The following is a 27,537-nucleotide window of genomic DNA, read 5'->3' as shown; positions in this document are numbered from 1 at the left end:
TCAGACAAGAGGTCATGTACCTGTAAGACAAGCGTTCTAACCACTGACTCCTTTCAGTTCCTGTATGGCAGTGTGTATATGTGTATACTATACCTGTCAACATTAAGTGTCTTCCTCAATCCCTGAATCCCACTTTACTATAGTTTTTTAAGGCAGAGACTCTTGCTGAACCACTGTTCAGCTGGTCTGGCTGGGCAGCAAGCCCCTTGGGTCTGCTTGCTTCTGGTGCTTCATTTGCTGTGGGCTACCATGCATGAATCTTTGTGTGGGTGCTAAGGATCTGAACATGGGTCTTCATGCTTGCACAACAAACACTTTACCCACTGATCCATCTCCTCAGCCCCTACTTGGCATCCTAAATTGTTGTTACACTCATGGAGAAGCTGTCCAGTCAACCCAAACACAGGCTGGATCCAAAGCCTGGGGTCTGGAGAAGGTCTAAGACTGAGTCTGGGTCTCTAGAGGTCCCAACACTCTGGAGAATCGCTTTGAATAAGTTAAAGATTAAGCTAAGTTTCCCAGCATTCATTATGATACAGCAGCAACAACTGCCTCTGATCATATACCTTGCTGGCTCCCAGACATAGGATAGAGGGTTGATACTGATGTGGGAGAAATCATGCAGGTAATTTCATGGGTCAAGGTCACTAGGTTCACTGTGACATGGGGAAATAGATCTGAGATGTTCAGGGACACGTGAAGTCAAATGAACATTTCAGAGCCATAACTTGGGGATTGATATCATCCAGTCTTATTATCATAACTCTCCATGGTCTCTGTTGATGCTTTGCTCTCTCACCCTTCTCTGGGAGCCCATGCTTAATAATCCTACAGACATGGGGCCGCCCCATGCCTGTGTCTGCATCTGTGCTGCTTCGTCTTTGTTTCCAAGGCAACTCAAAAGACAAACACACTGGGAAGGCTAAGACTCATAACTATAACTCCCTCCAATGGATAGGAAGTCAGAAGCTTGGCTGCATCCAAGCAAGAGTACTCTCGTTTTCTTTTTGCATTCCAATACTCACTATTTGTGATTTCTCTTAGTCATCAGTAAGGATTTCATTTATAAAGAGAATTGTTTTTATTTGTTCTATTTTGTGTGTCTGAATGCTTTGCTTGAATGTGTGGGCCACTTGTGTGACTGGTTCTCAAGGAGGACAGAAGAGGCTATTGCATGCCCTAGAACTGGATGTTGTAAGTTGCCATATGGGAGCTGAGAGTGGAGCCTGGGTCCTTGCATGAGTGGCCAGTGCTCTTAGCCACGGGATCAATCTCTCCAACCCACTTTACAATATATATGTGCATACTCTTCGAAGGGCTTGTGCATATGAAAATGGTGCCTTTCAGAGGCCAGAATAGGACACTTGATGCCCTGTGAGCCTCTTCATGTGGGTGCTGGGAACTGAGCTTAGATTCACCAAAAGATCAGTAGGACCTCTTAGCCATTGAGCCATTGTTTTAGACCCTAACCATGAGGTTTATAAATATTCACTCTATCAGTCATTTTCCTACCTGTGTGCTCGCCTAGATACTGGAAATATGCTATAAAACAGATGCTAAACCCCATTCTTCATGAATCATCTTAAATAGGCCTCACACTATGATATTCCGAGAAGTAATTCTAGTTTCCCACTAGGAACTTCTTTTGAAAACACATAAAATTACGCAGTACTCCCATTACTAGCTGACAGTCAGGAACTATCAGGAACTACTTGGAGATGTCCTATTCATGACCTCTTCGGTAAGGGGAGTATTTGTAGAACACTGTCTCAAGTTCTAGTTCAATACTTAACCTTGATTCTGTTGTCTGTAGGATACTTGGGAGCACTATCTTTCAATATGAAATGTGGTTTGAGGCTGGCTCAGCAGTTAAAAGCACTTACTGCTCTCCCAGAGGACCTTGGTATTGTTCTCAGTAGCCATATATTGACTCACAACCACCTATAATTCCAGCTCCAGGAGATCCAGCACCATCTTCTGACATGCACAGACATGTGGGGTATACAGAGACACCTAAACATAATTTTCTTAAAGGGTACTTTTGTATTACTTTTGGGTGTTAAAGTTTTAAAGATTTATCTTATTTTATGCATATGACTGTTTTCCCTGCATGTATTTATGTGTACAGTGTGCCTGTTTGGTACCAGCAAAAGTCAAAAGAAGGTATCAAAACCCTTGGCACTGTATATATATGTGTATATGTGTATGTGTATGTATATGATGTATATGTATATGTGTATGTGTATGTATATGTGTATGTGTAGGCATATGTATAATGTACATGTATATTATGTAAGCATATGCATATGTATATGTATATATATGATATATATATATACATAGTAAGTTGAGAAATTGGAGTTGGAGAGATGGCTCAGTGGTTAAGAATTTATCATTCTTGCAAGAGGCCCTGGGTTCAGTTCTCAGAATGCACATGGTGGCTCACAATCATTTGTAATTCTAACTCCAGGGAATACTCACTCTGGCCTCTGTTGGCACTGAGTGCACATGATGTACACACATATTCTCAGAAACATACATGCACATAAAATAAAAGAAATGTCAGAAGGAAGCTTAAGAGAAATTCTCTCAAAGAGAAAGTCTATTAGCAATCATAAAAACATACCAAAAATCTAAAAAATAGAGTAACATCTTATTTGACTAGAATTATCAAAATATTTTAAATATTTGTTATTGTCATTGTTGGTTTATTTTTGAGGATCTTATGCAACCCAGGGTAGCCTCAAACATACTAGGTAGCCAAGAATGGCTACACAATTAACAGTATGCGAATTACATTTTACTAAAGTTATTAAAATGTCAACTGTTATAATGTATCAATTATACACTAAACTAATAGACAATGAAAACACAAATATGTGATCACCTTTTATAGGTGTATAATCACCTTATATATGAATAAGTATTTAACAACTTTTGTCCCTGACCCAAAATCTCACCAAAAAGTACATTTGAAAGAGCATCCAGCATTGGCAGGTGCACTGGTGCATACCTGTGTCCCCAGGACTCGGGAGATGGGAACAGGAGAATCAGGAATTCAAGGTCATTGCCAGTTACACAGGAAGGAGGGCAAGCTAGGCTGCATGACACCTCATCTATATAAAAATGAAAGGAAGAATAAAAAAGAGCATCTATGCTAAGAAATTACATACACACACACACACACACACACACACACACACACACACACTTCCATTTTCTGCTTCTTTCTTCAGGATATCCAGATATTGTTGTACACCACGTGGAGAAGGATAGAGCAAAGTCCAGAACTAGTGGCTTCGTAGGATCCCAGTTCAGCAACGAATGCCAAAGGCGGTGGTCTTACTCTGAAGATTTTAGTGTTACAGCTTTTCAGTTTTACAGCTCCTTTAGAAAACAGCTCTCTTAGATTATATTCGACAAAGCGGCTTGTGCACATACACTTTCCTCAGGGTGAATTAAGGGTTAAATATATGAGCCTTGGAGAGTGGGAAGGGGTTCTTGGGGTGAGGTTTCATTGACTGAGGCTTAAGGTTCTGGTGATACCTCACATGCATGGAGAAACATTCCAGGAAGTTGAACCTGTAATTTTGCCAAGAACCATGTGACATTCCTCAGGTAGAAGATGAGGGGTCAGGCTCCCCAGATCAGGTGGAGAAGCCCCACTAAGAAAAGGGAGTCCTCTGTTTTGTGCCAAGCTCAGGAAAGCTGTCTAGACATAGTAGACTACAGCCTTGGTAGACAACACACACACACACACACACACACACACACACACACACACACATACACAGACACACACACACAAATACACACACACACGCACACATACACACACACAGATACACACACACAGACACACACACACACACATACACATACACAGATACACACACACAGACACACACACAAACACACACACACACAGTATCCAACTGGAATTCAAGATTTAACAAAAAAAAAAACAAAACAAAACAAAAAAAAAAAAAAAAACAAGGTCCCTTTTGCAATAGCGATGATGAGCTTGTTCCTCCAAGCTCGGGACAACAGAGAGTTGCCCTGTCTGAAACAATACAAGGATAAAATGTGAAACAAATGTTCTCAAGATAAGAAGTGTGGGAATAAGAAGGGCTTCCCCAGACAGGCACAGAAAACAATGGAGCTGACCTTTGCCCCCAGCTCATCTTCCCCCCCTGAGGAAAAGCTCTGCCTGTGCTGGGAAGGGGACTCCAGATCACTGACTATTCTGCCTGAAAGTCACAGCAGCCCTTCCTTATTTTGCATGGCAACAGCTCGATATATTCGTTTTCCATTTGCTTGCTTTGGTTTTTCATTTTTGAGGGTTCCAGGTAGCCCAGGCTGGCCTTGAAGTTGAGAGAGGATGAACTTGAGCCCCTGGCCCTTTCGCCTCTACTTCCCAAATGCTAAGACTACAAAGGAAAAAAAAACCACCTCTCTGTCATCTTTAAAGAGATTTTCCCAAATAAAATATTTGGTTGACCCCAAGGTTCATGTTCTCCTGCATTGTTGACTATATTACTATTTCAGACAAAACCATCTGCTAGACCAACCAAGAACAGAACACACCCCAGCTTCCATTTTTACCTTCACTTATTTCTTTTGGTGTACACTTCTGACTGCTATTGTTTTTCTTCTCTCTAAAGAAATGGTCTTAGTGTAGTGCTGAGTTTGGTCTTCTGCTAACTATGTAATGCTAAGTGCAGGCTCCAAGACCTGGTTGTCCCAGAGATGAGAGAGTCCTTACATACATCTTGACCCCAAGAAGTTTCTGATTGGTAAATAAAGATGCCAACAGCCAATAGCTGGGCAGATGAGACAGAAGGGGGATTTAGCTGTCGTGGGCTTGGAGAGAGGAGAACCATGAGGAGGAAAGAGTGTAGGAGAAGGCACCATGTATTAGGAGTCAAGAGAACATGGTCCCGAGGGCTGCCTGATTGGAGTCAGGAGCAGCTCCATGAGGCATAGTAAGTAGTAAGAAATACTGCAGGGTTATCGATAGGAAATGGCAGGTACCTGCCCAACCATTGGACTGCTTAAGGCCTATTGAAAACATCGAGGTTGTGTGTTTCTTTCATCTGGGAACTAAATGGTCTACGGCAGGGTAGAAGCCCTGAGATGGGAATGAATAATCTCAACCACACCATATCTAGCCAGAAAATGGGCCCATCACAAATGCCATTCTAGTCTCGGGGATATAGAATTCTATGTTGCAGCATATAGAATTGTAGGTTTGCATTTTCTTTCTGAAAACCCTACTTTTCTTGCTTGCATGGTTTCTTCAGAAAGGCTAGGTACCATTTCTGTCTGTTCTTCTACAGTGAAATGTTTACATTTTTCTTTTCATGCTCACACACAAACATACACTCACACACTCAGAGGGGGAGGGAGAGAGGAGAGAAGAGAGAGGAGAGAGAGAGAGAGAGAGAGAGAGAGAGAGAGAGAGAGAGAGAATGAATAACTTGGGAGTGGAAATGCAGCTGGTACTGGGAATTTTAGTCAGTTAACCGTAATGCTGGAAGGCAGGAGAAGTGGATTATGAAGTATAACTTTGGTCATGGCCAGAGATTCCTGCTGGGAACTGAGACTCTTGGGGTCTAGAAGGAACAGAGCCCAATGAGCCATCTCTAGCTACTCCTGCCGTCCCACACTTCAGGGACCTCCTTATCTACTGTTGTCTGCTCCTAATTAGCAGGAGGTGACAGGGAAGCCAGCCAGGGAGCTGGGAGAGAAGGATGGGCCAGGGTGGTACTTGACATAGCAGAAAATGACCAGGAAATGTCTGAGGAAGAACGGGAAGTGACCAACCCACTCCTCAGGACCCACTTTGCAATCAGACTGCAGAGAGGAAGGTTTAAAGATCCAAGCCTTTGCCTTAGTTTGACTTTCTCTGAACAGTGGTAATTGTAATCAAACCACGTTATTTCAAAACTTTTCCCTGAGCGTTTTGTAGAAGGATGAAAAGGTGCCAAGCACATGCCACACAATCTAGACCAGGTTGAAACCTTGGGCTGTCTGTGTCTCTGACTCTTGCAGAGGGGGATCGCACAAGGCAAAACCCGTGAAGTGCCTCGCCAGTGAGAGGAGAAGAAGCGTCTTCATCAGATGGTTCCTCTTTGTAAAACTAAATACAGCAGAGGAACTGGCAGAAAGGGAGCCAAGGCATCTATCTCTAAGTTATCGCTAAGCAAATAATCAGCCAGAGTAGGTAAACATTTTTTTTCCGGCCATTCTGGGGTGTGCGCCTAATTCTTCTCCTTCAGCATTTTTATGCCGCGCCTTGCTCTCTTTCTGAGCCCCCCTCCCCCTCTCCTATCTTTTTAGAACCCCGCCCTTCCTCACGAGTTGCTCTTGCTTTATAAAGTCATAGATGATGCCTTCTGCCCTCTGCCCGGAAAAATTTCATCAGCCTGTTGTTATTGATCTTGTTACTAAGGACCGTGAATCTGCTCGCGTCCCGCCTCGGGAGTGGTGGGAAGAGAAAGCATGTCCTTAAGATTTTCCCATAAACCAGATGTTTTCTTCAACCCTCACATCTTCAAAATAGTTTCTCTGAAGAAAGATTAGCGGGAACGCAGAAGGCTGAATCTTGTTTTCTCAGCATACCATGAGTCCACACCCAAATATCTGGCAATTCCAGCTTGTGAGCAATCCCGTTTTCGGGACTCTTTTTTTTTTTTTTTTTAAAGCAACAGGTATCATTTCCCCGCAACTTGCTTCATAAATAAACAGTTTTGGACCTTCTTCATGGGGATTCCTTTCTTCATCGTTACAGGAAACAGTGAAGCAGCACCGTAGAGGATGTCCCCATTCGACGTCCCACACACACACACACACACACACCCGTGTAGCAGAATAAGATAGATTTATTAATTCATCAAGGGCTACAGCTTTGAGAATTTGGCTAGAACTTACCTGAAGCAGGCAGTTGAACTCAGCTCAGGTTTCTTTTCAGGACATGTAGCATGCTCTATCCTGCCTGGCCCCTCAGCAGAGAGCGCCATGCCTCTCCCAGCTGGTGTTTCCAGGGACCAGACAGATGCTGAGTGAAGTGGTCATCAACTCCAGAAGTCATGTCACCTGCTTACAGCCATTTGCTGTTGTTACAGCCATTGTCTCTTGGCCAGGGCCAAGTTTGTTCCCCACGTCCTGTCCAGGGAACACTTGGACAAGTCTCAGTGTACTTTTGGTTTGCGCAACTGCAAGCCATGGGTGCTTTTGGTCTCTGAAGGGTTGTGCCCAGGAAGGTTTCTAAGTGTTTACATTGCATAGGAAACTCTCAACAACAGAGAATTCCATGGCTCAAAAATGCCAATAGAACCTCCCCCAATGACCGAGGCAGACTTGGGGGCAGTAACAGATCATAATCCTGTAAATTCACTTATTTATTCCCTCATGAATTCATTGTGTGTGCCTGTGCATCTGGGCATCTGTGTGTCTCCACATGTAGCTGTACACGCACACATGAGCACACATGGAAGTCAGAGGATGGTTGAGTCTCTACCACCCTCAGCCTCACTCCCTTCACGGACTCTCTCACTGAACCTGGAGCTTGCCATCTGGGTTAAACTATCTGGCCAATGAGCTTCTAGGATGTGCCTGTGTCTGCCTCTCAGAATGCTGGGTTACAAACACACTTGGCCACGCCTGGCTTTTACATGGGTTCTGGAGACTTGAACTCAGGTCCTCTTGCTTAGGCAAGTGCCCTTACCCACTGAGCCATCTCCCCAGCCCCTGTGAGCTGAGCACTCCCACAGCAATCTCTAATCCATAAACTACCCCCACACACATGCCAACAGGCCCATCTGACAGAGGCAATTGTTCAAATGAGGTTCCCTCTTTCCAGGCGATGAGTCTGGTACAACACTGTCACACCAATGCAATAGAAAAGAAAACGAAACGTTTGTAAGGTTGCTTTGGAAAGATAAACTGAACCACTAGAAGAAAACACTGACGACAGGAAAACACATTGATGATATGAGAAACTACTACGGATCCCACAGACGGTAGAAGGAATCCACAGGAAACAAGCTTATGCCAACAAATTAGATGAACTAACTTTGAATTGCAGTTTAACCCCCAAAACAACACAAGATGGAACGGGAAAATGTGAACAGGCCTCAAGCTGAATTTGAATCTGCCAGCCACATTACCTTTCTGCGACCAAGTCTGGTTGTATGATCCAGTGCTAATAAGGCTGAGCCAGGGAGATTCTGTCTGCTCACCACACTCTGCGACGCTGTGTCAGGCCATATCATCTATGCTGTAAAACTTGGTGTTGGTTCTGTTGGAGCAGTTCACGTAGTTGTCTGGTCTCCCCACTGTGTTTCTCCCTCTGTTTCTCCTCTTTCCATTAGTGCACAGCCCTAAAAGGATGTTATTTTTTAAAATTGGACTGAGACTATATTTAAAATTAATTTTCAAAAATTCTTGCCTGAAGTCTAGAACACAGTTCTAAAGCCTTGAAACGATGGAATAGAAGCAGCTACCATTGGTAGGACAGGGAGATGACCTTGTGTCTGGAGCTATCTTTTCAGCATTCAGCCAGCCATGCAGCTTAGGCTGTTCAGTCAGGAGATGTTTGTCTCTTTCTCCTGAAGAAAAGCTCTCTTAGCAGAGCCAGGAGCATGTGGGGACTAGTTGGAGTTGTTAGAGGCATCAAGCATCATTGAGCAAGTGGACTAGTGTTACAGGATGGCAAATAGAACTTTAAAGCAGAAATACGTTTTTTTTTAATAGATCTGCCTTCCTATTCCTTTATTTGTCCCGGTGTCTTTCCTACCATCTTCAGACGTGACCTCTGGCCTTACGTTCTCCCACTTCTCCAGTGGACCAGAGAGAGACATGATCTGGTGTCTGCACTGGGATGGTAGATTCTGCTTCCCCTCTACAATTTAACTCTTGTTTGAGAACAATTCTCTTATTAACTCTACTTCATCTTGATTTTTCTCAATTTTGGAGGAAGCTTGACCTAGATGATTAACTCCAAACCGTAAAACACTGTAGTCATTCTCACTTCCATACTCGACAGTCCTCTTGCTGTGTAATTGGCTAGAGTCTTCAAACCCACAAAAGATAAGCACATTTCCCAACCAGACACTTCTGGGCGGTTCTTACATTCCTGGCAGAGACTGAGTACCAAAGGGTGGACTGCTGAATAGACACAGATGAGCCCCTAACAGAGCCACGTGGGGACAGGTCTGTTCCTCGTGGGAAGCCCAACGAAACAGGTAAAAAGATGTGGGTATGTGAGACTCAAGTAAGAGAGGAAACAACCTTAGCCCTGCGAAGCCCAGAGGTCTTTGCAGAGTCTTCATCAGGGTTGGTAGTTTCCGGTTACTGCAACAAATACTTGAGCTAATTGGCTGATCAATGTATAAAGTGCAAATGTTTTTTCTTGGTGGTGGTGGTGGTGGTGGTGGTGGTGGTGGTGGTGGTGGTGGTGGTGGTTGGTAGTGTTTTGTTTTGGCTTATTATGGTTTCAGAGATTTCCAAGGTGATCCATTGGGCCCATTGGTTTCATACTTTGACCAAAGGGAACATGTGTTAGAGAAAAATTAACTACTCCATGGCCTACAAGCAATACACACCTGGGGGGAGGGGCTCCAGTGATATGCCTCCAATGAGATAATGAATGCCCACCAAACCCCACCTCTTTGAGGCTCTACCAGCTCCCTAAGTGCTAAGCTAAAGACCGTGCCATTGACGCAGGGGCCTCTGAGGGACATTTGAGGTCCAAGTGACAGCATTGTCAAAACTGAAGGAGTCACAGGAAAGCAGCTGGTGCACAGCAAAGAAGGGAGCGCTGCCAAGCCAAGTGCTGTGTGACTGCTTCTTCTAGAAGCAATTTTTTTTTCCTGGAGGGAGGAAGAAAACTCATTTCAGCCAAGGACATATTTTAGTTACAGTAAACCCAATCCCTGCTGCTACTCTACAGGGACCACCAGCGAAAACAGCAACAACAAAACAACAACAAACCTATTTTAAAGAGCAAGTAAAATAAACATTAAAAAAGAACAAAGTGAAAAACAGCTCTACCCCCCACTTTAGGTCATAACTCTAGCCTAGACCCATCTGACTCTGCTCTTCTCCAATATTATATTTTGTTTTACCCTGATTTGGCCCTTTGGCAATTGCCAGTCTTAATCTTTTGAAGTTATATGTGCTTTCCTTTTCTTGATTATAGATATATTCTGTGGGCTCGTTTCCTTCCTTGAAATTTCCATCCCCAACCATAGCACCTCAATGTCTACTTCACTGTGTCCTTCATTGGACACAACTCTAATCTGGGTGCCGACAAGTTGATTACTTTTTGCCTGATGAGTTTAATGATGGAGCAGGACTTGATTAAAACAACCATTTCCCATTACACTCTGATAAAGAGCTTGGCCAGAAAACCCACCTTCTCTTCTCTCGTTTTCAAACCAAGCGTGCCTTAACCCTTCCACACAAATTTTAAAGTTGCCTTGCTATTTCCTTAGAGTGATTTTTTTTTAATGTATAGACTATTTTCTGAAGATTGAATCATTGTTAAGTCCTTGCAAATACGTTCTAAAGTCTGCAGCTCTGCACTTCTTCCGCCCCTCATCAGTATTCTTCATCGAAGCTGTGGAGGGTTTCTCCTGTCCTGCAGAGGGTGAGTTTAATCCCAAACGGAGTCTAGTTTTGTGAGCAGGTGGGCCTGTCTTTGTAAATATCATCATATTTTTGTTTATAACTTCCCACTTATTACTGCTGCAAGAGAAGATTAATTGCATCTCCTGCAATCTCACTTAATTCTTGCTTTAAAATTCTATTGTGAACACTAATCATTTTGTGATCTTCTTGAGTTGGGGGGAACTTGGAGGTGGATGATTAAGTTGCTGCGAGCACTTTTGCCTTTCCCCTCCGTAGGCTTGGGCATATGTGCCCTACTTTAATTGGATAGAGCCTCCAAAGTGTGTGGGATGAAAAGGCTCCCCATCTTTTTCTGGGTTCTAAGAGAAAACAGATCTGAAGTGTCTCATTGTGTTTGATGTTTGCCTGAGTTTCTGAGGAAAGCATGTGTGTGGGGAGGAAGGGGGTGCAGGGGTGCTTCTTTTCTGATCAGGATCTTCTGAGAGTCCCCCAAATTGACAGGTATTGAATTTTAAGGCATTTTACGTAGCAGATGAGCTACACAGGCAGAGCCTTTCCCTTCACTCCATGCTGTGGTGATCAGTATGAAAGCAAGCCAAAAGAGTACATAGGGCACTCAAACCAGGGAGTGCTTGTCATGAAGAAACAGACCCCACAGGTAGCACTTGGAGGAAACCACACTCCTCATCCTGGTCCCTCCCTGGGGATGATTAGCACGCAACACCTAATATTGAACATGGGGCTCTCTTTCCATTCTCTGAGTGCATTCTTGTTGATTATAGCATATTCTAAGCTTTTTCCAAAGCAGAAGAGAACCAAGCATTTATTTAATGAAGGGAAGCACACAGCCCACAGCATACATGTGACAGAGAATAACTCGTATGGAGATAGTTCTCTCCTCCCGCTAAAGGCCTCTGGGAACTGAACTCACATCCTCATGCATAGTGACATTGGCCTTCATCCGCTGAGCCCTCTCAACAGCCTGGACTCCTGTCTTGCAGCGTTCATCATGAGAGAACTGTACTGATCATTTTCTTTCCTTTGTGGTGCTCGTCAGTTCTGGAGTGATTAAGGCGAGACTCTGTGTTGCCTTCCTGGCTTTTTGAAATTGTGGGCATTACAGGTGTGAACCAGTCCCTCAGTAGCACTCTAGGTTCAGGCCAAGGTGGTAGAGGATTGATAAAGCCATCTCTGTCTCCCTGGACCTCAGTTTTCACCATTGTCAACCATGTACTGAATATATCACTTATGTGTTTGCTTTTGGCCTGTTCTGCTTTGCTTTATTGGATCTTTAAAATGTAATTATCTCTTGAAAATATTGACTGAGCCCAGTCAAAGAGCTTTTAATTTTCTGACTTTTAATTACCTGAGTGACAGAGTAAATATGGGGGTGTCCCCTAATTTCCCTGACTTTTTGGAGTCTGTTTGACTTTCCATTAAGTTTTCTTACTAGTGGCTCAATGTTCTATAATAAGCTTTACTCTTGACGACTATGACAATCGAAGAGCTTTGGTTTGGGTTTCATGGCTGTGAAGGGACACCATGACCAAGGCATATAAGGGACAACATTTCATTGGGGCTGGCTTACAGTTACAGGAGTTCAGTCCATTACCATCATAGCAGGAAGTATGGCAGCATCCAGGCAGACATGGTCCTGGAGAAGAAGCTAAGAGTTCTGCATCTCTATCCAAAGGCAGCCAGGAAGACCAGCTTCCACACTGGGTGGAGCCTGCAAAGCCCACCTACACAGTGACACACTTTCTCAAACAAGACTGCACTTCCTTCAATAAGGTCACACCTCATAATAGTGCCACTCTTTATGGCCAAGCATTCAAACACATGAATCTATGGGGGTCAAACCTATTCAAACCACCACATAGAGTTTCTGTCCTAATTTTTGTTCTTTTCTTGCTTCCTTGTTCGTTGGGGGTTAGGTATAATATTTAAAACTTTGCCTGAACCTAACCCAGAGTAGATATTTCATTGATAAAAGATAGCCTACCAAGTTTGGGTATGGTTGGCTATCTGTCATTAGTTTTATTTTCCTCCCACCTCAAATTCTCTAGGATCACATTATAACATTGACCGTAACCTAGAACCCACTTTAATTCCATCAGTATTCTCATCTATGGTTCCTCTTTATTCAGAAGTCAGTCCTGTCCCTGCTCCTTCTGTCTATCGTAGGATGGGACAGAATAGCATCCTAGAAAACCATCCAGTAGCTCAGAGTCCAATGTCCTCCCATTACCTCGTGTTCCCTCTCTGCTGGCAGATATTTGCAGAATGTTGCTCCTTACCTCAAGGGAAAGATAGGATCGCCCCTTTCATTCTTTGAGAAATCCGAGCATGGGGAAAAAGAAGTAGGTACATAAATAAGTATAATAGAATTTGGAGAAAATGTTATTTTATAGCAATAAGGAGAAGGCAGTGTTTTCACCAAAATCTGTAACTTCAATGAGGGGAGAGCAAGAACTGGGGGACCACTGGGGTAGGGGCAGTGTGGGATACGAGAAGTCCTACTGCACTAGCCCACCACTGTCACAATGACTTGGCTGCGGAGGCCTTAGATCATGTGGTAACTCTGAATGTGGGGGTGCTATGACATGAATGTGACATAACTCCCATAAGCCCATGGGTTTAAACAGCTGGTGGCGGCGCTGTTTCAGATCATAAAGGCTTTAGAGGTAGAGCATCACTAAAGTCTGTAAGGGGTGGGCCTTGAGGTTTTAGAGACTAACACTACTTCCTGCTCATACTGTTTCCTGACTGTAGATGTCATGTGACCAGATACTTTCCCTCTCCCACTGTGGTTGATGGTATCCCTCGAACTGTAAGCCAGTATGAGACCTTTCTCCTTGAGGTTTTGGTCAGGTACTTTGTCATAGGAACAGGAGAATAATGGATGCCAGGCTAACCTCTGTTCTCCTGTCTAGGGATGGTTTAGGGAGCTAGAAAATGTAGACTGGAAAGGATGGTGTGTCAGTCACATGAGCGTCAGATGTCCTCAGAGGTTTGGGATGACATAGTATCAGAAGGGAGCTTGCATCGAGAAGGGCAGAAAAATTATGAAGAGCCATAGTTGACTCTGGTTCCTTAGCACAATGTGGTCCAGATTTGAAAATTGAGTTGGGATCTGGCTGCTGAGTTGGGACCTATTACCAGTGACATCTGAAGAAGGACTTGCAAGGAAAGCAAGAATGAGAACAGGTCAGGAAGTGTCCACATGCACAGCTGATGACCCAACCTATAGGCTTTCCTTAGGGGCTTCATGTTGCCATGGAAACCCATCAGGACTTAGAACACCAACAGGAAGAGCTAGGAAATAACTGAGCAGGAAGAGCGAGGAAGCAACTGAGCTGAGGTTTCTAGAGGCCAGATGGAGACAGCTCATAATGGAATCCTGTTTTGTGTGGAAAACTGAGGTTGTATGTTTTCCACACCTGAATTTGTAAAGTGAAATTACAGTCTTGCTGGCCCTCCTCATCCCTGGCAACGCAATGTGCTCCACTGTGACGAAACTTAATGTCCATTCTTATCTCTGAACACTTAGACTCCCCTTTGCTCCTCCTTAGAGCTGAGGATGGCGCTTTCCTGAAACTTGCTTGATAACACAGAATCGCATGTCACCTCGCCTCATATCTAAATGGTGTCTGAATTTTACCATATAATTTCCTAATCCTCACTTCACAGAGGGGAAAAAGACCTACAGAAGGCAAAGAGCTTGGAGACGTGTTTACTGGGGGATAGTTAATGCTGCTCCTCTTGGCCATGAGTCTCTGTGTGCAGTTCTAAAAGCAGGACTGTAATCAGAAGGATTTGAAGTTTGGTGATACCTATAATTTGTCATGTCTGGCCTATTGATTAGCCACAGTTCCAAATTTTAGTTGGCCTTTTTAATTTTACTCTTCACTCAGACTATCTCAGGTATTATTTGTGTAACAATGATCAGAACCCCCACTTTTGAAGACATGCACAGTGTTTGGAAAAAGATGTTTTTATTCATTCATTCATTTGTTTGTTTTTGTGTTCTCATAGGGACAAGAGGCTTCTATTTAAGGCCCCACCAGGGTTAGTCACTTTCAGTCTGAGATACTGAACAAAGTTTCTTGGGAAATCAGGTTGTTTTTATTTATTTTTAATTGGATTTCAAACATTATCTCCTTTCTCAGTTTCCCATCCATAAACCCCCTATCCCATCCCTCCTCCCCTTTCTTCTATTAGGGTTCTCCCCTATCCATCCACCCACCCCTTCCTGCCTCCCTGCCCTGACATTTCCCTACACTGGGAGGTCCAGCCTTGGCAGGACCAAGGGGTTCTCCTCCCATTGGTGCCCAACAAGGCCATCCTCTGCTACATATGCAGCTGGAGCCATGGGTCTGTCCATGTAGATGGCGGGTAGTGTTTCTTTTCTTCCATTCGCTGTGTGGAATTCATCATCCTTCGGCAATGTGCTTGTGGTTAAATGATATATAATTTCTCCTCACTTTGTGCTCCTGTTTTAACCATTAGGAATGGTTTCTCTCTTACTTCTGTTGTCCAGTTCCCTCCAGAAGTGTCAAAGCAAATTTTATTAGGTTAATTTCCTAATGCCATGTGGGAATTTGTAAGGGCCAATGGGAAAGACTATTCTAGAGCTGCCTAAGGGCTTTGGTTTGTCTTCTCTACACAAAGAAGGGAGAGGCTAAGTTATCTCTGCTTACATGGAGCATGTATAATGTGCTTCTAGGAACAGATGGAGAGGAAGGTAGGTGAGTTCTCAATGTGACAAGGAATGCCCAGCATCCATTGCTCCTTCCATCCACCCACTCAAGCAAGTTAAAAGCCCACTATGTATTACACGCCCAATAGGTCTCTGTTCCAGAGGCTCTTGGCGTCTCCAGGAAGAAAGTGAAAGCGTCCTTTGGCTAAATACAAAATATGTCTCAAGGAAGTCCATGATATGAAAAAGGAAAGAGGTGGTGGTAGGGAGTGTTAGAAGGATATCTGAGCTGAATTCCAAAGACGGAAAAAAATCTCTTTCCATCCTCTTGCAAAAAGATGTGTGTGTGTGTGTGTGTGTGTGTGATGAATATATGTGTGTGTATTTATGTATGTGTATGTATATAGTGTACATATTTATGCAAATCTCTGTGTGTATATGGGTGCACTGTGCATATGTGAGTATATATGTATATGTATCTGTTTGTCTGTCTGTGTGTGTCCATGTGTGTGCTTATGTATGTGTGTATGTATATGTATATAATGTATATAATTATTTGTATCTCTGTATGTATATGGATGCTTACTACATATATGAATATCTATGTATGTGTATGTGCACATGTGTGTACATATATGCATATAAAGTTAGAACACAATGCAGAAATTTTGTTTACCAAGATGAATCATTCAAGGGTTTCTTATAGAGAGTGGGAGTCAGAAATAGGATATGGGTTAGACCATGATGCCAAAGAATGCTTTGTAAAGCTTGTTTCTGCCTCACCACGGCCATGAGAGAGTGGGTCTATGAGATGAATACCCGATGTGAATGGGTTGGCCAACAGGTTCAAACTTGAACAGAGGCTGAAACGAGTGATTCCTAAACTAGGGGTGGTGATCTTAAGGTGATTGCCAGTGCGTTCAAGAAGCAAAATGTTGTCTAAGACAGCAGCAATGTACGCAAAAACACTGCAGCTTCTGAAAACTTCTTAGACAACAACAAAATGAGTAACAGCGCAATTTTAGAAGTTGTATGAGGCAGATGGGGTCACCTCAGGCTACATACAGATACCCTGTTACAAGAAAACAGACAGAGGAAGGAAGGAAGGAAGGAAAGAAGGAGGAAGAGAAACAGAGAGAGAATTATACACCTAATTAAATTGTGTGAATTAGTAAGATTAGCAGAAACTAGATACACTGCATGGATTCAAGTCTGTTTATCTCTTTAAAAAGACTAATGTGTTGGTGATTTTCCTCGTTTTTGTGACCAAATGTCTCACAAGGAACAATATAAGGGAGGAAGGATTCATTCGGGCCCACAGTTTGAAGGAACACAGTCTACCACAGTGTCTGTGTCTGTGTGTATGTGTGCTCCTTAGTAAGGAGCATGTGTGACTTCAGGGATTTCAGGTTGTTTACATCTCCGAGGATCAAGAAACAGAGAGAGGGAAGTTAATGCTGTCACTCACTGGTTTCTGTTCTTTTCAATTGTATTTTTCTTAGGACCCTAGCCCATAAATGCAACCCTCATCAGGTTGCACACACACAATCCAGGTCTTTCCTGGCTGATTGCAGACCCAGTCAGGTTGACAATGAAGTTGATAGCTTGTCTGCTAAATATAAAGTGTTCTTAGATCAACTGGAACAGAGAAACCAGAAGACTGTGTGTGTGTGTGTGTGTGTGTGTGTGTGTGTGTGTGTGTGTCCTTTTGAATTCCAGTCTTCCTGGAACTAGTAGCAAGGAGGGGAAAGAGCAAAAGGTTAAGAGTTTGAAAAGATTTAGGAAAAAAAATTATTATAAAAACAATAGTCTACATTTTCTTTGTCTTACCAAAGAAGAGGTTAGAAATTAACACGAGGAATGCAAAATGTTTGGCCCAGATGGCAAAGTGGGTCTCTGTGCATATGTGCATGTGTGTAGGTAGGCAAGAGGACAGTCTCCTCAGTCTGTGCCATCCTCAGAAATGCCATCCACCACTTTGGAGACAGGGGCTCTCTTTGGCCTGAAATTCACTGACCAATGAATGCCAACAATCAGTGTGTCTTGCCTCCCTAGCACTGGGGTGACCAGTGTTGAGCACACGTGGTGTTTTTATGTGACTTCATGACTCCGGGAGGTTTAACTCAGGTTGTGGGGCAAGCACTTTAACAAGGGAACTGTCTCCACAGATCAACACCAGAACTTTCCACTTCTTAACAAAGAGCAAAAAGAGGCCAAAACCCTGGGTGTAAAGACAGCAGGTGGGGCAGAAGTGCACGTGTGCACCTGACTGTTGACCTCAAGAACACTTCTTCCTGGGTTTTTATAGGCTAGGAACATATTGAAAAATCTTTCTGTAAATGAAATCAACATTCATTAAACTCACTGGGAGATTTAGTTAGCCAAACAGCCTAGACATTTTATTGGGTTTTATAACAGGGAGCACTATAAACATTTAAACATCAAGGCAGGAAGCAACTAACTCCAGAAATTTCTCTGCAGAGGGAAGGCACTTTGGGGAGGACTATGACTCTCTGGAGAGAAAATATATTCAACAGAAGAGTGAAGTCAGACAGATGTTTTATTTGCTTTGGGTCCCAGAGCAATAACCCTCCTGAGCTCTTTCACAGGGACTCTCTTATCTCTCTCCCACTGACACAAGTTCCCCGGCCTCCACCTGGCGCCCTTTTGTTGCCATAGCTCTTCTGGGTTGGCTTTTGGGATCTCCTATTCCCATGGAGCAAGGATGGTGACGAAGATACTACCAAGCCCTTAGAAGCGAAGCTGTGCACAAGGCAGGAGCAGCTCCCTCCATGGTGTAACAACAATCAATTGAAACGTGAATTTTTACTAGAGATTCACTAATGGCCCTTTAAAATCCTTCCAGAATAAACATATCACTTCTACGAAGTATATCTCAACTTCTTTTTTCAACGCATTAAATGGGCAACCATATTCCAGGCCCCAGGAGACACATCCCAATATGACATGGTATAAATGGGGGGCGGGACTGGATATGGCAGTGTGTGTTATAGTTCCAGCTCTCAGGAGGCAAGAGAGACACTTGAGGATGAAGTCAGCCTGAGCTATATAGTGAGTTCAAGGGCAGCATGGGCTACATATAGCAATATTCTTTCTCAAAGAAAACAAGAGGGAGGAGAAGAGTGAGAAAAGGAGGGGGAGGGGGAGGTAGACAGAAAGGAGAAAGGGAGGAAGGATAAGAGAGAAGGGGGAGAGAGCAAGAGGATGGAAGGAACCTCTACCTCCACCTCCACTGCCAACTCTCCAGTACTGGAATTGTAGACACACATCACTGTGTCCCCATTTTCATTCTGTGCTGGAGATCACACCTAAGACCCATGCATACTAGGCAACCAACTGAGCTTTGTCTCCGGCAAGAGATACTTCTTACTAAATGTGTTTGAGTGTGTATGTTTATGTATGAGTTTGTATGTGAGTATGTAAGTGTGAGTGTATGAGAGTGTAAGTATGTATGCGTGACTGTGTGTGCACGTAGAAGAGTATGTCTGAGTATGACTGTGTGTGAGTGTACATGTAAATGTGTGTGAGTGCATATGAGTGCATTTGAATGTGTGTAAATGTGCGTGAGAGAGGGTGTGAGTGTGCGTGTTACTTGTGTGGCTGTGTGTGACAGAGAGAGGGAAAGAGACAGAAAGAGAAACAGAGCTAGGGAGACTTGAGACTGCACAGCAGCTGAAGGTGTTGATCAGAGGTTGCAGACTGGGGTGGACTCAGGGATTCAGGAAGCTGGTTGGACTGGTGAAGTAAGGATACTTCTATGTGCAGGGGCATCCCCACCATTCCTGTAGGAAACTCTCTGGCCAGGTTTGCAGCTTTGTGTGAGGAACCTGAAACCTGGAGGGCTGAAGTATATTTAAACTTCTTCACAAATTACCTTCCCAAGCCTGATGTTCTCCAGATGTTGCTCATGTTAGACCAAAGCAGAAAAGTCAAGACCACCAAGGACTTTAACCCACAGGGACATTCTAGTCCTCCAAACTGGAAGAACACTGGGTTATCACCAGTACTTTCTAGAAGGTTCTAATTCAACCCCTAGTTTAAAAAAGGAAGCTATTAAGCTTTTCAGTGAATTCCAGTTTTGGTCCAACATGACATTTTCAGGATAGCATTTTGGGGGGACTCAGTGTAATGCAACATAGCCCCTAGATAGGGATCTAATAACCAACATGGAAACCCCCAACCCATGTGTCTTAGTCAGTATTCTATTGCAGTGAAGACACACCATGACCAAGGCAACCCTCATAGAGAAAACATTTCATTGGGGCTTACTTCCATTCAGAGGTGTAGTCCACTATTGTCAGGGTAGAAAGCATGGGAGCACACAGGGAGGCATGGCTCTGGACAGGAAGCTAAGAGTTCTACCATTGAATCAACAGGCAGGAGAGAGAGAGAGAGAGAGAAAGAGAGAGAGAGAGAGAGAGAGAGAGAGAGAGAGAGAGAGAGAGAGAGACTGGGCCTGGCTTTAGCATTTGTAACTCCAAAGACTGCCCCCTATGACATACTTCCTCCAACAAAGCTATACCTACTCCATCAAGGCCACACCTCCTAATCCCTCCCAAATAGTGCCACTCCTAATGATGAAGCGATGAGCCTATGGAAGCCATTCCTATCGAAACAGGCATGCTATATGTATTTGGCTCTCCCTAAAGACAAGCACATTACTGTGTATCCATGACTGTTCTCGACACCCAACTCCATATTCAACAACTTGAGAGAGGAAGGATTGATTTTTTTTTGTCTCATACTCTAAGAGGAACAATACAGCCCGTTGTGTTGAGGAAAGCCTGGCATCAGGAAGTAACTGGTCACACAGCATCCACGGTCAGGAAGCCTAGAGCAATGGAGGTGGACACCCAGTTTCCTTTTACCCTTTTATTCGTGCTTGAAATCCCTCCCACAGAGTGGAATCATCCAACTCTCCCAAATCTTCCCTCCTCGTTTAACCCTAATCACTAAACTTCTTCGCACACAAGCCTAGAGATTTGTTCCCATTGCGACTCTGAATCATCAAGATGAACCATCACACACTGTAACAATCAGCCTGAGGCAATACCAGACATCTGTTGAATGACCAGTCTTTGCACGGTAGCAAAAAGAGAATGTTTTTTTTGCACATGCTTTCTCATACAGGAATCCATGGGAAATTACATCTTTAAAAACAACAGCAGCAAAAACAAAGACAAAAAAAAAGTTCCATGCTCTTATTTGATACAGCTTTCCAAATAAAATAACAAAGACATAGGCAGCTCGGATGAGCTCTCTGAGGGTTGAAAAATGAGCATCGTGGCTGATCTTCATTGTTGGGTGTTTGTGAATGGAAAGTACTCTGGAAAAGCCATTCATGGGCAGGAAGTCACGGCAGGAATTAAATTCCCCAATGTGAACTGCTTTTCTAGGTAAGCCACATGTTAATCAATCATGCCCTATAACATGATCCACTTAAGTCATTAGATTGTATTTTCAGGTCCTCTGTGCTGTGTGCAAAGAACAACAGGCTCTTTAATGGGAGAGTTTCCTCCTTGAGTGTTCCCATCCGTGGAGGAAGCAAAGCCAGCCTGTTGGAGTGATGAAAATATGTAAGTGTGTCTTAGGGTAAAAGGAAAGATCGTGCCCCCTTTGTTATCCTCATCTAGATTGAACCCAGATTCTCTGAAAACTCATTAATATTTAACAAAATGGCCACTTCCTAATCCCTTTTCAAAGTCCCTATACTGTGAAGCTGAGCAAAATTGAAATGATGGTGTAGCCCACGATGGCACTTGGTCACAGGCTTGTCTAGGGAAAGGACGATATGCTATCAGCAAACACAGGCTTAGAGAATGAAATGCACTGGGGTCCTCACACACATAGGAAAGTCAACCCCCAACAAAACTGCATCTGGAGATGAAGGATGGAATAGTTACTAGTGATTATCCATTTGATAGGATCTAGACCCGCTGACCAGGCAAACCTCTGAGATCAGGTTGATTGAGGTTAAAGGTTAGGCTTGGGCTGGAGAGATGGCTCAGCAGTTAAGAGCACTGACTACTCTTCCAGAGGTCCTGAGTTCAAATCCCAGCAACCACATGGTGGCTCACAACCATCTGTAATGGGATCTGATGCCCTCTTCTGGTGTGTCTGAAGACAGCTACAGTGTACTCATGTACATAATAAATAAATCTTTAGAAAAAAATTAGGTTTACAAGTGGGTGGCACCCTCCTAATGGCAGGAGTCCTGGGTGGAACACAAAGGAGAAAGCAAGCTTGGCACCAGCATCATCTCTCTTCTCTTCTTGCCTATGAGTACAGTACAAGTAGCTGCCTCAATCCCCTTCCTCCATGCCATCCCTACCTCGGTAGACCACACTACCAAACTATGAGCCAGAGTAAACCGCATCTTCCATAGGTATGTTCTCACAACACCGAGAAAAATAAACCAGTGCATCAGCGTCATATTGAGGGCTAAGTTGAATGGGATCACAAAGAGAGACCGTGCTTCAGAGCCTTGAACTTTTATAGAAGAAACTTGCAATTGGCTGTACTTCCGCTCGGCTATAGCAGTCCCAGAGTCCAGCACAGCCACCCTTAAAGCTGAGGACATTGTCCTGTTTCCACATCATCAGGATCACCTTGCTAAGTTCATTCGCTCTCCTTCTCCAATTAATCTACTTCTTCAGCTGGTGCTAACACATCAGTCACTTTCTTTATTCCTGTCGGGAGGGGAGAAATGACGAGAGCAATTTGAGAAAGGGTTTATCTCATCCCATAGTTCAAAGCTCTAGTCCATCATTGTGGGGAAGGCATGGCAGCAGGGATGTGAGACAGTGAGTTATGCTGGATCCACAGTCAGGAAGCCAAGAGGAATGAACTTAGTTGCTCAGCTTGCTCTCTCCTCTTTCATTCTGCCCAGGGCCCCATCCCATGGAGACGCCCACATTTCAGATGATTATTTCCATATTGGCTAGCTTAATCTAGAAAATCTTTACATATGCATGAGGCTTGTCTCCTGGGTGGTTCTAGATGATGTCAGAGTAACCCTATTAACTATAACATCCTGGACCAGCTTGGTAGGCTGAGAGATTTTTTTTTTTAAAGAACCACCCTCTTTCACTTGGCGGGTGTCCCCTCAAGGATCAAGAAATGTACCGTGAAACATGCAGTATACCATCATATAGCCTGGGGCAATGGAGAATCTAGAGGAAAGTTTGTGTGGACATGGCATCGGAATGTCTTTGAGAAGAGGTGACCTTGGAGCTAAAGTGAGAAGGAAGGGGGGAAGAAGCATTTGACATGAAAGAAACAGATATTTCCTACTGATGAGAATGAAATGGGTCTGCTTGGGACTCTGAAGAGTAAAATGCCATTATCACTACAGTCTGCTGGACAAAGGGTCAGTGACATGACACATTTGGTAATGCCAGGCGCCAAAAAAACATGCATGGGCCAAAAAGACACCCTCGTTCTTTGAAGGCATTTGCATCGGCTGTTTGGTCATAGTAACAGATGTCTTACCGATGCAGGATGCAGTGATATACATTTAATTACCTGGTAGGTTGCCTTCTGTCTCTGATGATAAAGCTAATTTACTTGGCCTCTCTTCCATGCCAAGTGAAGAATGGGACATCATTGTTTTCACTGGGGGTCCTGTGGTGGGATACCCAGGACAGTTTCCCACAGTGCATGTGGATAGGGAGAACAGGTGAAGTCAGTGGTGCCATCCTCTCCCTTGTACCTTGGAGATGATGGGACCCCAGAGAGGCATTTCCTGGTCCTAAAATCTTGATACAAGATCTATCTTAGACTGCTTTGTCCTATTTTTTTTCATGCACTTCTTTCTGTAAGGACTGGCTTACTCTGCATCGTGCAAACAACCTTAATTCTATTCGCACTGATTTTTCAGGATAAGTTCACGAAACAACAGGAGGCAAAGAAGCAGTAATATGACTTCTCGCATCTAATAAGAGGAAATGGGCACGACGACACAAATGGAGGGATGTCTCTCCTCCGTGGGAGTGTGACAGCCAAGGCAGAGTGACAGGACTGACATCCAGGCTGGATTCTGATGGACAACCATGACCATGAGAGGAGACAAGAAGAGAAGAAAACTTTCAGGCAGCAGCTGTTCAAGTCGGCCCAAGTCTCCCTACACAACCTGTTCCAAGAGCCTTGAATCATCAGGGGCGAGCAGGGACAGCCACTTCACATGGAGAGCTATGAGACATGCTGCTGCTGAGGCTTCAACTCTGCAACCCAGGGTCCCTCAGCAAACACTGAGGGTCAGGTCAGAGTTCACTGGCTAGTCTAATCAACAGACTTCTGTGTTTAGTCTGTAGTGTTTAAAGAATTCAGTTTGATGACGATATTAAAATCTGGGGAATTTTCGGGTCTCCTTTGGAGAAATACGTACTCGTATCTTTGCCCATTTTCACACTGAGTTTTCCTTTCTATCGAGAGGTAGACCTTGCTCTTGTACCTGAAATAGTGACCTTCCTGACATCTGGCCTGCAAGTCCTCCCTCTGCGTTGTTGGCTCCTTCTATGTTGTGAGCTGTCTGTCTGCTGCAACAGAGCTACGGCTTTTCCTTGTTACTTTCCTTGTTTCTGGACTTCTGACATTTACATCCAGAACAAGACCAATGCCAGAGAAGCTTCCTCTGCTTCCTCCTGTGGCTTTAGACCTTCTGTTTGAGTCTTCAGTCCATTTTAAGTTGATGCCTTTGTGAGTTCAGTGTCCTTCTCTCACATGCGGCTGTATGGTCCCTGCCATTCGTTACCGTGAATTGTGTTCTTTGCCGGGTAAGTTCTTAATTTTCACAGAGCACAGGTCCGCTGGCCTCTTCCTCTCTTGGCATGGTTGTTCCAGCTTGTTCTTCATTGTTTTATTGATTTCACACCGACCTGAATATCAGTTGTATTTGCATAGGGACTTTTACCCTGTGATCATAACCAACATACCCATTAACTGTGCATTTAATATGACATCGCACTGTCAAAGATCTACAGGATGATGCTTCGATTTAACCCCAACAGAGGTGCTTTCAATGTGTCAGGTAAGTATACCTTTCATTGATAGTTTCTAGAAATTCTATTTTTAGACCTAGAGAGGTCTTTTCTACTGAAGTAGGTTAAAAAATAATCTTTAAACTGTGAATAGGTTGACTTTATCAAACATCTTACCTGCAATTCCGGAGATAATCACCATCCCTTCTTGATTTTTATAAATATAAGAATCCGAGTTGATTCTTAACAATGGGATACCCGACTTCTCTGAAGTCTACCCTACTTGCATGTGGTACTTTAAAATCATTGACGGGTGTTATCGGAAAAGGTATCGTCGAAGGCTCTTCTATCAATACAACACGCAAGACTTTGATCTGCAGCGTCAGACTCAAAATAGGTCAATCTTTCTTCAGTGCCAGTGTTAGAAACTCAGCCACGTAAGACCCAGCCGACGTGACTCCATTGTCTTCAGAGATTGCATCCTTTCCCGGAGGGGAAGAGGTTAAGGGCAGACCACCTTGACTCACTCTGGAGCTGGCAGGACTCAAGTTTCTGTTCTGCTGAGGCCTGCTCTTTCTGATGTTTGCCCTCCTCCCGAGACACAGCCGTCCAGCCTCTGAACTGCGAATTTGCAGAGCACCTTCCTTTGAAATGCCCTGATATTAAAATTCTCCCTCATCAGCGTCTCCAGCCTGCCCTGCCTTCAGCTCTCCTCCCTGCCTCCTTAGATGCCTGGGCTGTGTGCACAGCTTACAGTGCTGCATGAGAAAACAGGATCCACACAGAATTCTACAGTGGCCGTTCTCTGGGACTTTAAAGCCGCCTCGAGTTATGGCTCATTTAATAATCTTGGTCCCCAATGTTTGTTACCTCAGGCTAGGAAGTGTGAGAAACGCTTGGGCTGCTATCTCTCTGCCTGGTTCCTTGTCCCCACGCCACCTATCGCAACTTAGTACATGCCACAACACAGAAAGTGATTCAGTGGCCACAACACATCTCCAAATTCTGCTTCCTCCCCAGAGAAGGCAATTGTCACTCAAGTACTGAGGACACATTCAGAACTGAAGCAGCCACATAAAAGGCCTGGAACACAAGTACTGGTGCACACGTGTGATGTCAGCACTGGACAGGCAGAGAGTGGAGGCTTCCTGGGGAATGCTGCCCAGCCTGCCTGGCTGAACCAGCAGCAAGCCTGAGGTTCCTTTGAGAGATCCAATCTCAAATCATTAAATGGGGCAGATGGAAGGATGTCTCATGGTTTAAAGTACTCGCTGCTCTTACAGGGCACCTGGGTTTAGTTCCTAGAGCCCACAAGATGGCTCACAGCCATCTGTAACTCCAGTTCTAGAGGATCTGAAACCTTTTGCTGGCCTCCAAGGGCACCAGAATCTCATGTGGTGTACAGACACACAAGAAGGCTGAACACAAACTACAACAAACAAAATCCCCAAAAGTAGAGAATGATTAAGGAAGGCATAGTCCTCTAACTTACATACACACACGCATGCGCAAGAGAGGGGAGATTGGGGACAGGGGGACAAACACATCACTAGAAAAGCCTTGAGCGTGGATCTCTCTCTAAGTTCCACATTCTGCAGGTGCCCCTGTCAATGTAGCAAGTTGAGACTCAAACCCAGGGCCCCTTCTGAGCGGGCCTGCATTTCTCTACCATGATACCTCATGGATGGCAGCGGAGATGTGTCCCCGAAGCTTACATCCAATCCTACAAAGCTTCCTTGAGGTAGGAGTATTTCCCGCCACGCTGGCTAAAGCACGGATATAGTCCTGAAGCCAAGCACGGACACTCTACAAACAGACCCAAGCGGTTAGTCAGACCACTTGCCCAGCAGGGAGCCATCATCCTGCAACCCTTCATTTTTCATCCTTAAAAAAGTCATCTCAGGATAAATGGATGGCAACTTGGGCCAGACGTGAGCTAGGAAGATTCAGGCAAGGCTGGAAAAACATTCACAGGAGTCCTTGGAAGCAATATTCATCTATAAAGGAAGGCAAGCAGCTTTCTCTCTCTCTCTCTCTCTCTCTCTCTCTCTCTCTCTCACACACACACACACACACACACACACACACACACACACACACACACACACACACATTCCCCTCTAAGGAGCTCCCTGGTGGAACTTTTCCTGCAGGTGCTAACTGCTCTTGAAAAAAAAAGTTCCTGTTTCTCAAGATGCTCCAGGCAGGGAGAGGTGCCATCAATTTAAGAACAAAAGTTCCCTCTCCCTCTCCCTCTCCCTCTCCCTCTCCCTCTCCCTCTCCCTCTCCCTCTCCCTCTCCCTCTCCCTCTCCCTCTCCCTCTCCCTCTCCCTCTCCCTCTCCCCCTCCCTCTCCCTCTCCCCCTCCCCCTCCCTCCCCCTCCCTCTCCCTCTCCCATGCTCTCTTCCTCTCTTGTTCTTTCTTCCTCTCTCCTTCACACTCCTCTCCCTCTCTCTCCCTAGCTCTTTCCTTCCCTCCCCCCTCTTCTCCTGTCTGCTCTTCATTCTCATTTTCTCCTCTACTCTTCTCACTCTCTCCCCATCTCCTTTATTTTTTTCTCTCCTCCTTTCTTACTCCCCCATCCCCCACCCTCCACACTCCATCTAACAAGCACGGCCGCAGCCCGGACAGTGGAGTGGCATTCCTAGCTGGTGTCCACACATCGCTCACACCCATAGAGACCCACGCTATGAACTTCTTGCTGTACAATCACCACCAACTCTGCCAGTGTGGGGCGTTTGAGAGTCTCTCCACAGACCTCCATCAAAGTACTTTTGGGATTCGGGTCATGTGACCAGTCTGCTCTGAGGTATTCATGAGATATCGAGCTTGAAGGCTTCTCCAGAGCCAGCTGCAGAAACACAGATTTCTGCTTAGCTGTTCATGTGAAACCATAGTTCGCTGGTGCTTGTTCTACTGGAAATTAAGTTTATGCCTCTCTGAGAGGCATGAAGATTTGCTAATGCCAGAAGAGGCATTTTTATGCCAAAATGGTGGCTGCAGGTGTTTTCTGTCCTACTTGGTCTCAGGGATGCTCTGCTCTGTGTCTAAGGATGTCATTGGCCCTGAAGAAAGCCAGCCTGTGGTTTCTTACTGAATCCTAAGCATCCTCAACCATGTCATCCCGCTCACATAGCTTTGTCAATACTGTCAGGGATAATTACCATCGTGAAGCTCACTAAGACAAAGACACCTTGGTTTTAC

At 44.4% G+C, this 27,537-nt stretch overlaps 2 long non-coding RNA genes across 4 annotated transcripts in view; one reads left to right on the top strand and one right to left on the bottom strand.

The window, feature by feature from the left end:
* LOC102549861 (uncharacterized) overlaps nucleotides 1–7,216 on the bottom strand; it is a 30,802-nt gene extending 23,586 nt beyond the window's left edge. For 2 of the 3 annotated variants that reach the window (XR_010054299.1, XR_594184.4), the window contains exons 1-2: nucleotides 6,934–7,214; nucleotides 3,014–3,116 (exon numbers count right to left, since the gene is read on the bottom strand). This is a non-coding gene — a long non-coding RNA (uncharacterized LOC102549861). Of the gene's footprint in view, nucleotides 1–3,013; nucleotides 3,117–6,933 lie in introns of all 3 variants that reach the window. The other variant, XR_010054300.1, reaches the window with a different exon arrangement.
* Nucleotides 7,217–8,938: 1,722 nt separating this feature from the next.
* On the top strand, nucleotides 8,939–25,799 carry LOC120094285 (uncharacterized). Its single transcript, XR_005488538.2, has 3 exons — nucleotides 8,939–9,248; nucleotides 20,820–20,931; nucleotides 23,235–25,799. It is a non-coding gene; the product is annotated as an uncharacterized LOC120094285 (long non-coding RNA).
* Nucleotides 25,800–27,537: the final 1,738 nt, after the last annotated feature.

The sequence above is a fragment of the Rattus norvegicus genome, chromosome 8 (genome assembly GCF_036323735.1).
Source record: "Rattus norvegicus strain BN/NHsdMcwi chromosome 8, GRCr8, whole genome shotgun sequence".
Classification (NCBI taxonomy): Eukaryota; Metazoa; Chordata; class Mammalia; order Rodentia; family Muridae; genus Rattus; species Rattus norvegicus.
This window is presented reverse-complemented; position numbering and strand designations above follow the sequence as displayed.